This window comes from Nelumbo lutea, chromosome 2 (genome assembly GCF_056320005.1).
Source record: "Nelumbo lutea isolate HS-2025 chromosome 2, American lotus-T2T, whole genome shotgun sequence".
NCBI lineage: Eukaryota > Viridiplantae > Streptophyta > Magnoliopsida > Proteales > Nelumbonaceae > Nelumbo > Nelumbo lutea.
This window is the reverse complement of record NC_142685.1, coordinates 71798856-71811494: the sequence shown is the minus strand read 5'-3', so window position 1 is coordinate 71811494 and position 12639 is coordinate 71798856. Positions and strand designations below refer to the sequence as shown.

Genomic DNA, 12639 nt, shown 5'->3' with positions numbered 1-12639 from the left:
TCAATTTTGGTTTTCATGGGTGAAAACCGAAATCGAACCGAATTATCAATTTACTCATCTTTGCAAACCCGAAACTGACCGTGATGAAAAAAAACCGATTGACTCGGATTGGTCTGTTTGGATTTATTTGTAAACAGTCCTACTATTCTTAGTAGATTGGTGCGAGATTTGAAGGTTAAAAGTTTTAATGATGTAAGCAATAAATGGCGTGTCTTAAACTACTGAATTCAAGGTTGCATTTGGAAACAATGCAAGTAGTGTAAATCCAAGTTTAGAGTAAATTTGCACTTTAGTTCACTTTTGCTTGTGTTTGATAACATTGCATTTATGCATTGACAAATGACAAACCAATGCATATTTACATTAATAATAAGATTTAAAATACATTAATAAAAAAGAAGTATATATGTATTCAAGTGGGCTTTTGATAAAAAAGAAGAAGCATATGCTTTATTGAAATTCATGTTTGAATCCATTACAACTAAAAATTTATTTAGTAAGAAGGTAAATTTATAGTGCAAAATTAATCCAACTTTACAATTTATATGAACTATTTTATACTCTACGTATTTAGACTTGAGAGGCCCTCGTCTTCCTCAATATGACTGTTGAGTCCACCCCAATATTCGAGGTTTTCATCGATCTCCGCACTCAGAAGTCGAATTTGCAATTAACCTTGTAGGAAAACTGAAATAGGCACCGAATCCGGTTACTAAATCACTTTTTATTTTCAACTCCACCCCGTACATACGTCACACGTTTTTTACGAAAATGGCCCTGCGGATACGGACTGCGTTTAGACTTGAGAGGCCCTCGTCTTCCTCCTCCTCTTTCCCGGAATTGCGTCCTGACCGAAAGGCTACCGACACCAGCAGCATGAAGAGTACGTCTTGATCGGAGTTGCGTCCGAATCGATAAAACTGCCTCAAGGAACTTGTCTTCGAGAGATCGATACCGACATGAAGAATATGTCTTGATCGGAATTACGTCCTGATCGGGTCAAGAAGATGAGACATGTGGATCGGATCATTTGAATATCATACAGCCCGACCCGTTTATATGTTAATTAATGTTACATACTATTAATTAATAGAAATTTTATTTCGATTTATTACTGTTAACAATGATAAATTATTAAATTTAACTAATAGTTGTTAATGAATGTTGAGTTAAGTATACTTAATAGGTAATTAATGGTAAATTATTACTAAAAGTATATGTTAATTTATTAATAATTAGTAGAAAAAATGCTAAAAATAACAGTTAATTAATAGAATATTTATTATAACATCGCCTTTTAACTACAATTTTTTAAATTTAATTTTTAGGAAATTAGTTATTAGAGTTAATGAAATATTAAGGAAATTATTTTTTTGCAAATTAAATATTCCAACAACATATTTAGAACAAAAATTTTTCTGAAAATAATTTTGTGAAAATTATGTATTGCAATAAAATATCACAATTAAACAATTTTCGAAAAATAATTGAATAAATATCCGAAAAAATATTTTAGAAAAACAAATTGAAAACTAATCTGAAAAATTACTAATGATTACTGTAGTTATATAATCTAAAGAATAATTTAATAATTATTGTTCTTATAAATAACTAACTAATTTAAGGATAAATTTCTTAAAATACCCTTATTATTTAGTTAATTGAATAGGTGTCTTGGCAATTGACTAACTCTATCTTTATCGTTAAGTATCCGTTAATTTTTCCTTAAATTCCTAAAACACCCTTTCCACCATATTTGGGTCTCCTCTGAGGCTCGTCTGGAAGCCTTTTCATCATTCCGACATTCTGAAACTCAAAGGCTTTCGACGTAGTATGTAGAATAGATCTCAGTTCCGATGAAGAGGTCTCAGTTGCAACATCCTCAAAGCTTTCTTCTTCATTACTTCTTTATCTTTTTTCAAATGAAAACTCGAGAGCAAGATTTCGATATCAGTTCCGGCGATCTTAACTAGCATATCTGTTTAAAACGAAAACCCAGGAGCAAGATTTCGATATCAGTTCCGACAATCTTAACCAGCATATCTGTTTCAAACAAAAATCCAGGAGCAAGATATAAGTTCCGGCGATCTTAACTAGCATATCTGTTTCAAACGAAGACCCAGGAGCAAGATTTCGATATCAGTTCCGGCGATCTTAACCAGCATGCTGGTTATGTAGTACCCCTCCCTCGTTTTAAAAGATCTAATGGGTTTCGGTTAATTCTTGAGAGGTACAACCTGCCCAATATTAGTCTTTTAATGGGTTTTAAAAATCTAATGGGAGATCCTCCTTGGCTTCGGCGGAACCGCCAATCCAAGGTCTAATCGAGTGAACAGATGAATGATAATGAGGAAATCAGAAACGGGAGATCGTGGGTTTTAAAAGAAATCTGGAACGGAGTGAACAGATGACTTGATAACAGAGAAATCTGAAACGGAGCTTGAGGTTTTTATAGATCTGAAACAGGAGATGGTCTTTTAATGGGTTTTAAGAGAAATCTGAAACGGAGTGAACAAATGAATTGATAACAGAGAAATTGGCTTCGCCGAAACCGCCAAGAACAACTAATATTTCTCCGTCACGGACTTCGCCGGAACCGCTAAGAACAACCAAAATTTCTCCGTCATTGGCTTCGTTGGAACCAAGAAGAGAGCTGGGAGATCTGGTGGTTCTAACAATTCCGGAGAAGAAAACGAGAAATCTGCAGTTCTGGTGGTTTTGGCAGTTCCGAAGGAGAGAACGGACGGGAAAGGGAGAGATACAATTTTTGAAAATTTAAAGAAAAGTGTAGGGTAAAATAGTCTTTTTAATATTTTCGTTCACAAACGTTTTAGTAAATTGTGTAAAACAGTAGGGGTAGTGACAGCACACTTAGTCAATTAGCTAAACTACCCCTAATTTAAATTATAATTCAAATAATTTAATTATAATGTAAACAATTTAATAATATAATCATAGTTTTCCAAAAATTTATTTAATAAATTAGTTTTCTAAAACTGATAATAATTATTATAGTTTAATTATTAGAGAAAAATATTTACACCAAATATTCCAACGCAACACACGTGATCAAATATCCAAATTCCACCCCACCGGCACTTAAACTGCGCGGGAGGACTGTGTGTGTGCCGCATGCGACCAAATGTCGAAATTCCAGCACCTTACCACCAAAACCAAAATGAGGGGTTATATGTCCGCCAAGCCCCCATAGTATCGTCAAACTCCCAACGGTTTTGCCCTATGGAGAGATGGAGATTCTGCACAACCCCTGTTTTACTCCGTCAGACTAATCCCTAGGTCTGAACCGCCCCCGCTTTGCACCGTGGCATCGTGGGACATCACCCTACAACATTGGTGTGGTCCCTGGGATAATACACTTCAAGAGGACCTTGTGTGTCGCATGCGACCAAATGTCGGGATTCCACCACCTACCACTAAGGTCGGGCGGGGGTGTTATATGGCCACCAATCCCCCATAGCATCGTTGGCGCAACTCTAATTGATACCCCAACGCTGCTCGACCCGCTAAACTCTTGATGGAGATTCTGTGAAACTTCCGTTTTTCTCCGTCGGACCAATCCCAAGATTTTAACTGCCCCCGCTTTGCACCGTGACATCGTGGGACATCACCCTACGACATTGCAATGGTCCCCGGGTCGATACACTTCGGGATAACCCTGTATGCTGCATGCGACCAAATGTCGAGATTCTATAGGGACATTTTCGTAAAAATCCGTTTTCTTCATGCTGCTTGTGTCCGTAGACTCTCGATTAGGCCGCAATTCCGGGAAACAAGAAGAGGAGGACGAGGGCCTCTCAAGTCTCAACGCAGTCCGTATCCGTAGGGGCATTTTCGTAAAAAATATGTGATATGTACGGGGTGGAGTTGAAAATAAAAAGGTGATTTATTAACCGGATTTGGTGCCTATTTCAGTTTTCGTACAAGGTCAAATGCAAATTCGATTTCTAAGGTGGGAGATCGTTAAAAACCCCGAATTCTTAGCCCATTGACCGTGGGTAGGTTGCGATTTAAGACTATCGGGGATGTAATTTCAGATTTCTGCGTCAAAAGGTTTTTTTTGGAAGGTTTTTCTTTGAAGACGTCAAATGTTGTTTTTAATTTTTTTCAAAGGGTAGTGTCAACCAATTTGAATCATAGACTTGATTGATAACTTGGTAGGTTCATTGTCCTTTCTTTCTTTTTAATTATTTCGTGTTTGTTTGGATTTTACAGTATCAATGGGTTCAATTTCAAGTCGAGGACGAAACTCTATTTTTTACCACAATCTCACCAGAGATGGTTAGAGCACAGAACTGACAGAAGAAGCTGGTTTTTGCTATTAATGGAGAGAGATTCGAGCTCTTTGGAGTTGATTCTTCAACTAGGTTGCTTGCAGTTGACCCTATAATGTAATTTAAGAAATTTACTCTTTTAAAAATTGGTATATGATCAAATACCATTTTGTATTAAATATAAAATTAAAATTTTTCAGTAGTATTAAATAACACCCTAAATATAAACAAATATATAAAAATGTCTCAAAAGTTCAATAAATTGAATAAGACTGTCAAATGTATAAAACTGTTTCAAAAATTCAACAAAGTCGATCTAAAATTAAAGTTAAAAATTTGTCAAGTATCCTAAAAATGCCTCAAAATTCTTTGTTTTTTTTTTTTAATTCACTAGCAACAAAAACGCTCCATGCATCACCCGCAGTTGACAGAGAGCGAATCTTTACTGCCAATAGTCAATAGCATAGTCGTCTAGATCGTTTTGATGAGCCTCAAAAGATCTATACTCGGCGACGCAATCCTCTTTTGCCCGAGATATCTTCGCCTTGGCCTCCTCGAGCCCCCTCTTCAACACCTACCATGCCTCTTTGAGATCATGGACGTGACCCTTCAGCTTGTGGACAGTCTCATCCCTTTCCATGATGCAACACCTCAACTCAAGCAACTCTACCTTCAATTGTGCATTCTCGATCTCTCATTACTCATAAAATTACTACACCTTGTGGAGAAGGTCGACAAGGCCGACGACCGAACAAACCGACTGTAGGGCACCGAATAGTTAGTACAAAAGAAAAGAACTGAGACCAAGGAAGAATAAATATCCAAACTTACTGCCATGATCTGATAGAGAGCCGCACTCTCTAGGAAGCTAGTGGTGTGGCTGTTGGCTTCCTTCCTAATACCCGAGAGCATCACGCCCCAAGCAAACTGCTCGGCCACCCCCTCCATCTCAAGGGTGTCCTCCTGCCAAACCAACCATTGTGGCACATACACACCGGTCGAGCCCTCAACCGAAGCATATTCCAAAGCATCCCCCCTATGCGACGAAGACTACTCGAGCCCTTAGTCGAAACATATTACGGAGCGTTCGCCCTCTACGGTGAAGACAACCTGAGCTAAGTCATGGCCTCCTCGAAGCCAACCACCACGACTTCCTCCGTCAACCTTGGCCTCTTCGCCTGCCACAGTGTGCACTCTACCGAACGACATTGGATCTCTGTGGCCCAGGGCTATGTGCCCGAGGTCCTAGTTGCCTATGCCTTCCTCGCGACCACGACTTGCATACGCCAAGCTCTCTCCTTAGCACAAACCATGTCCGTATATGCAAAAATCACCACAAAGTTAGAACCAAATGAAAATAAGCTCATAAAAAAAAGGAGACCACACAATCCATGGATCGGACTGGGACTGTTCAACCGAAGGGAACATCAACCCAACCAAGGCCAACAATTGGGATGATGTGTACTCCCTGATGTGCACCCGCACTATCCTCCTTACAACAACTATCTCCTCCTTCGACAACTCGGCCTAGGAAGGACCCTTATCCTTGGTCCTCGGAATGGATAGGGTGAGGGAGAATGGTCAACCTCCTTGGCACTTCACAAAGAAGAAACCCTCTTTCTAGTGCTTAATGGAAGAGGGAGCCCTAACAAGCACCTCGGTATTCTGTCTGGTCGATAGGTAGTAGTACTCCTACTTGTTTTTCCTCAAGTGGAGGAAGTACCTAAACATTGGTAGGATAATCTCAATATCCTTGAGAGTGTAGTAGTAGAGCAGCCCAACCAGGTACCAAAATGACTTCGTTATTAGCTAAATAGACAAGACCTGATACCACTATCCCAGGATCTAAAGGGAACCTAAGACCGGAAGTCAAACTATGGGCTTACACACAAACCTCCCCGAGATGGGCTAAAGTGGCCCTCTCCTTGATCCCATGACACCTTAGGTCAGTGGGAGAGAGGCTACAAGAGCCAAGGCAAACCATTCCCAAATATCCTCTTGAGGGCTTGCCCCTCCAACTCAACATCAGCTTTAGTCGCCTCGTTGACACCAGTCTCCCAGGCACCAATCTCTCGAACCTTAGCCTCGCCCTTGTCACCAACCTCGGCCACATTGGCATTGGTCTCCAGTACCCTAATCTCGGTCGCCTCTTGCCAAGGACTACCCTCACTCTCACCCCCCAAAGTATACCTTGTAAAAAGGGAAGACAGGGAAAACGTAGTGCAAGACATACTACCGAAGAAAAAGGAAGTTCAAGGCACCTGAGATACCAAGCAAGGGACGTCAGCCAAACTCCAATGCATACACTCTTTTCAAATGGCAAAGTGAAATGGCTCGCCTACCCCCTTTTTATAAAGGCAGCCAATGGTCTAGATCAAATTAGATCAATAGTGTAGGACCACCACTGCACTTCGCACGTATGTGACCTCGGGAAGACGAGCATCTACCAAACCATAACAAAAATACTATGAGCGCTGAACCACTCGGTTCGCCCACCAAGCTGACTCGACCATAAACTGGCCAGCTCACAAACTGGAGTTCCTCAACCAAGGACTTTAGAACTCTCTCGCCCATTCGCGGCCGAGCACCACACTCCTCGACTTCGGAACTGGGGGGGAGTGGTGTTCGGGTGGTTGCTAAGCTATCCCAGGGCACTACGTGGCTGACTTCTTAGTTACCCTCCCAGGACCATGTAAGCATTGCCACCCAAAACTGCGTGAAGGATGGGCGTGGCTAGGAAGGAGTATCTTACATGGACAAGGAAGCGGATTCCATCGGGGAAGGGGGAATCCCCCAAAAACCTTGGTGGACGACCTCATCCCGAAAACTCTAGAAGCCCTATCCGACCCGAACACGGTCGTCCGACTATAAATAGGTACACTATGCTCAAGGTAAGGGACTTTTGGAACTCTGCACTCTTTGAGTAACTCTTTGCACTATCTCCTCGTCTTGGACCAGCACTATCTCAACTTTCTCATCCTGGCCACATCCCTCTCTATCCTATTAACTTGAGCGTCGGAGTACCTACTCAGGGAAAAACTCCTTGGGCCTCTAACCTCTCTCCTAGTTGCAGACCTCGGTACGCAGCTTCGTCCAATTGGCAAGACTATTTGATTTTGGCCTCGGTTTGGAATACCTCGGATTAGACAACATCAGAAACTATTCCTTTCCTACTAATTGTGACATATGAATTTTATAGAGTTAAAAGAAAAGAAATTTTCTCAAAAACACCATTAAATCAATTCTTTTCATAAACCGAGAGATCCTTCTATTAGTAACTTTGTTCTTTTGATATATTATCTATAAATATCCCATTGTTCAAGTGTCCAAGGTCCAAAGTTTGTTTTGTTCAACCTTCTTGATTTTTTATACATGGTAAATTGAAACTTAAATAGGGTAATGAGCTTTGGCATATCAGGCTTTTAACACTCAAAGACCTTTACCATTTTTGCTACAATTCACTAGGGGAGTGGTCTTCTGGGAGGGAGGGAGAGTGAGTGAGAGTCCACATTGTTTTGGACCGACCCGTTCAAATATTTCGTCAAATAGGTGGGGGTCAATCACACATTATCAATCATTTAATAGGGCATAGACTCATATAGGGGGAAATGTGATTTTTGAAAATTTAAATAGGTCACCTGATGTTATTTGTTAGCAGTACTTAACATTTTAACAATAAAAGGTATATTTAAGTCTAGTGGGGTTATTCCACAAGGTATATTTAAGCCTAACAAAAAAACTCGGGGTATGTTTAAGTCATTTTATGAAAATTGAGGGTATGTTTAAATCTTTAGTCCATTATATTTTAATAAAAAGGTCATGAGCATTATTAGGGGCATTTTTGAAATAAAAAACCTAAACCAATGGTCTTTTACATTTCCCCTTATTTTATGAGGACAAGTGACAATTTCCAATGGAAATACAAATAGTCCAAAAAGATGGTCAATTAAGTAAAACAATTGTAAATTATAGGTGGGTATTTTAGTAATATGCAAATTAGAGGTTGGGTTTCAGTAAATATGTGAAACTATAAGGGGTGTCTACATAAATGTAGAAGGGGTGCCCAAATAAATGATACATAATAAAATTGAGTGGACATAACCACACCAACCACTATTGAACCAAAAATGGAGTTTCACTTATTCCCACCCATGGAAGTAGAATGGTAATTTTATGTGCCCCAATAGGGGATTGGGATGATCATGGGTTGTGTTGGGCTAGGATTTACACTTATTTTAAGGGCTATAGCTCAGGCCTAGGTCTGGCCTAGGCTTGGAACATAAGCTTAAGCTCAAGCCAAGCATGATTCTGGGCATACATCTTTTATACAACTATCTATAGTATTATTAAAAGTACAAGTGAGGGTGTGAAATTTTTTCTTAACTAAAATACCCATATTTGTGAATTTAGTCTCTCTACTTGTAAGGGTTCAAAATGTAATTTCAACTATTACTTTTCACCTCATTCAATCTTCTTTCATTAAGTTTTATATTTAAGGCATTAACTCTCATTCTCTCTTATTAAATTCTATATTTAAAATATTTTCACTAATAAATGCTACTAATTAGATCTACTCCAATACTTCTAACAATATAAACCCATTTATTTTAAAATAGAGTTAAAAATAAAATAATTCTTCCATCCAAGTTGTGACTAAGTAATTAAACCATACGAATCAAAAGGGTCAACCCATGAAGTCAAACTTAAATAATAAAATTATTAAAATAAAAGTAATATAAAAATTAAAAAAATATAGAAAAAATTAGACACATTTATGATATTTTTAATCAAATTAAAAAAATATAAGTATAGTAAACAAGGAATACTTTTATTGATGACAAAATGAAATACATATTGTAAAACTAAACAAAAATGAAATTATTTTCCTGTTTGGTTGAGATCAATAGTTTAACTTTTGGGTCAAATGTATCAACCTTTAATGTCATAATTAAATAACAAACATTAATAAAAGATAAAAACACAAAATTTAAAAAATGCATAAATGGCAATTCTTCGGTGTGAGTCATGTCACATCAACAATAGGGCTTTTACCACCACATGCGGTTGTTATTTGCAAGACTTTAAGTTCAGTTTTGAAGGAATACAAATACAAGTATATACAATACAGATCTATACAAAATAATACAAAATATAAAATTTTGCCCTCTAGATATTTTATTTATACTCCTTCCAAATGGAGCATGAGAGAGCATCTGTGGCCTTCATAAACGCAGAAAAAAATGCAACTCCACCGGAGTCTGATAATCTCAACCTCAACGGCAAAAGGTAGGATGGGTTAGTACTGCCTTCTATTCTCTATAGATTGGTGCGGGGTTTTGCTGGTTAAAGGTTTTAATTATGTAAGATTGTAAGCAATAAATGACATGTCTTAAAATACTGAATTCAAAAGGAAAAACGGAGAATGACTGTTCAGATTTCTGTGATGGTATTCACCAAAGGAAAAATCCAGTTAGAATCACTTTCGAATATTGATTTGATAGACACGTCATGTTGAGCACTTTATAATTCTGATAAATGTGTCAAAAGTTATTTTTTTGAAGGTTTTTTTTTAAGTTGTTTTTAATTTTTTTTTGAAGATAGGGCAGGTGGCAATCAATTGGAATCATAGACGGATAGCAAATCAGGTGTTATTTATCAAAATTCATTGGTGGCGGATTTTGATTGAACAAAACTCTTTCCATATCATATCTTTTCTATATAATAGACATAGACTTTCTCATTCTGAGGGACGGGTTGTTTTTAATTGCTCACCATGTGATACCTGATCCGGACCAGTCAGTTTCACCTATTGAGCAAAGTGATGATTGTATGCGCCCCACTCCAAAATCTCCTCTCTCTCTCTCTCAACGTGTTCATTTGACGACCATTGGGAGAGTCCTCGTTCAGGAAGTGTCTTGTTTATCAGATGATAACTTGGTGGGTTGATCGTCCTTTCTTTTTAATTATTACGTCGTTTCTTTGGGTTTTACGGTATCAATGAGTTCAATTTCAAGTCAAGGACGAAGCTCTATTTTCGATCACACTCATACCAAGAGATGGATAGAGCACAGAAGAAGAAGCTGGTTTTCGCTATTAATGGAGAGAGATTCGAGCTCTTTGGAGTTGACCCTTCAACTACGTTGCTTGAGTTCTTACGTTCTCGGACACGTTATAGAGGTGCTAAGCTTGGTTGTGGAGAAGGTAAGTTGTTTTTCCGATTGTCCCCGTGGTTTCTCCTCAAATTTTTATTGTTTCTGGTTATTTGATGCTTCGGGTTAGTTTCTGAAGGTTTCATTAATACAGAATTTTGGGCTTCTATGCGGTTGGTTTTTTCTTTAACAGTATGGATATAATTGTTTGGTTAGGTGTTCTAGGAGTATGGCTCGTTTATCTGGCTTCTTTAGCATATTGAGAAGGTTCTTATTAATGGGTTATGGCTTCTTTAGCAAGTTAAAGAAAAAAAAAAAAAAAAACATTAGTAGTACAGTAGTTTAGTTTTGGCTTCTGTGGCATCTCTGAAATTGAACGCTTTAGCATTGGAAACATAATTTTATTGGTGCTTCTCTTCAAACTGTTGGTGGACTATTATCTGTGGCATTTGGTGTTGAGTTTCTCGTGTAAGGTTTGGACTCTTATGGAATTCATTACTGCTACTCTGTTTTATTTCTTGGAGATTATGATTCGATTACATTCTTTTTTTTTTCCTCTTATTTAGAAGAGAAATTTCCATCATATAGGTCTTCTTAGATTGATTGGAGAATAAATTTTGCATCTAATATTCAGTTCGAATTTTTGGTTGCAGGCGGTTGTGGTGCATGCGTGGTTCTTCTGTCAAAGTACGATCCTGTGCTTGAAAAAGTTGAAGACTTCACAGTGAGTTCATGTCTGACACTTCTTTGCAGTTTACAAGGATGTTCTATTACAACAACAGAAGGTCTTGGAAACAGAAAAGATGGGTTCCACCCAATCCACCAAAGGTTTGCTGGGTTCCATGCTTCTCAGTGTGGATTTTGCACTCCAGGCATGTGCATGTCTCTCTTCTCAGCTCTACTGAATTCTGGTTGAAGGTCTGGTGCTTGACAGAATTTGAAACGTCTGTGGAAGAAGAGTTTGAAGGTTGAAGATGATGGCTTATTGGTGGGATGGGTGACACGTGGAGAAGGAAGGTTGGGAGAGGTGGAAACTGGAAAGGTTGAAGATGATGGCTTACTCTTACAGGTTTCGATTGTAGAGGATTCACCATTTTACTGAACCAGGCCGGGTTGATGGACCAAGCAAGAGGAGATCACGTGAGGCTTTAAATTGCCAGGCGAGTCGAGAACCCGATTTTTTGAGTAAGCCATTAGGGGACGATAATTTTCGTCCATTGTCTTCTCCAGCCATTTTTTTCAGAGAACGTCGATTTGAAGAGGGATTTTTTACAGAGCTGCTCGAGGGCTGATTCTCAAGGGTTCCATCACACTTGATCAGAAGCGATTTGGCTTCACCCCAAGGGTGGACGATGGGTGAGGAATAGCACGACTAAGTAGCTGAGGGCGAAAAAGGTGATAAGATTTAAAAATCGATATCCCCCATTTTGTTTAAGGAAAAAGCAAGGAAGAGATTTGGGAGTGGGTGATTACTAAGTTTCATTCTGGTGATTTGTGTGAGTCAAGGTACCCGGAGATTGAGGCATCTTCAGAAAAGATTGACTCACAAGCACTCTTAGTGACTACTGAAATCGGCATTTCACAAGGAAGAGCTACTGGCAGAACTAGATCTGTATCTCCTGAGAAAGGTTCTCACAGTGTCTTAGACAAGGTAAAGGAGGGAAGTGAAAACACTTCAGATGTGCAGTTTCGTTTGTTAAAGAGGTGGTGGACCAACATCCTAAGCTTAGTAGTAAGGGGGACGTGGAAGATCGTTTGGAGAGAACTGAGGTGGGTGAAAATGTTTAGGAAGGCGATAAAAGAAAAAAAACTCTGACTTCAATGTTTTAAAGAGTAGCCTCTGTCCCACTGAGGAGCAGAATGCTAGGGCCGATGCTGGAATGGAGAATGAATATGAGATGGGAGGTGAGGAAATTTCAGGCAATAGTGAAGTGACTGGAAACCAGGTCGAATGCTACACCGAGGATGTTAATTCAACACCTAGAAATAACTCAAAACAACATCAATAACGAAAAAAAATACATATCAAAGTCAAAACCAACCGACCATATTACAAAATTGCAATCCCAGCACCTCCCAAAGGCTGTTCCCGAACTCTTCTTTCTTGACTTGTGCAAATTCAGGCATCTCCAGGACAGTCTGAAATAGACTTACCAACAACCTCCACCAGTCAAACCAAGTGATAACAATCTGAATTC

The 12639-nt window shown here is 38.8% G+C and overlaps 1 long non-coding RNA gene and 1 pseudogene across 2 annotated transcripts in view; both read left to right on the top strand.

Annotated features, from left to right (window-relative positions):
- The first annotated feature begins 3385 nt into the window (after positions 1–3385).
- On the top strand, positions 3386–4502 carry LOC148871473 (uncharacterized). Its single transcript, XR_016108020.1, has 2 exons — positions 3386–3899; positions 4234–4502. It is a non-coding gene; the product is annotated as an uncharacterized LOC148871473 (long non-coding RNA).
- Positions 4503–10080: 5578 nt separating this feature from the next.
- The window catches only part of LOC148871470 (indole-3-acetaldehyde oxidase-like), a 103890-nt pseudogene continuing 101331 nt past the window's right edge, over positions 10081–12639 (top strand). The window contains exons 1-3 of the transcript XR_016107274.1: positions 10081–10493; positions 11095–11352; positions 11878–12069. The product of XR_016107274.1 is annotated as an indole-3-acetaldehyde oxidase-like (transcript). The remainder of the gene's footprint in view (positions 10494–11094; positions 11353–11877; positions 12070–12639) is intronic.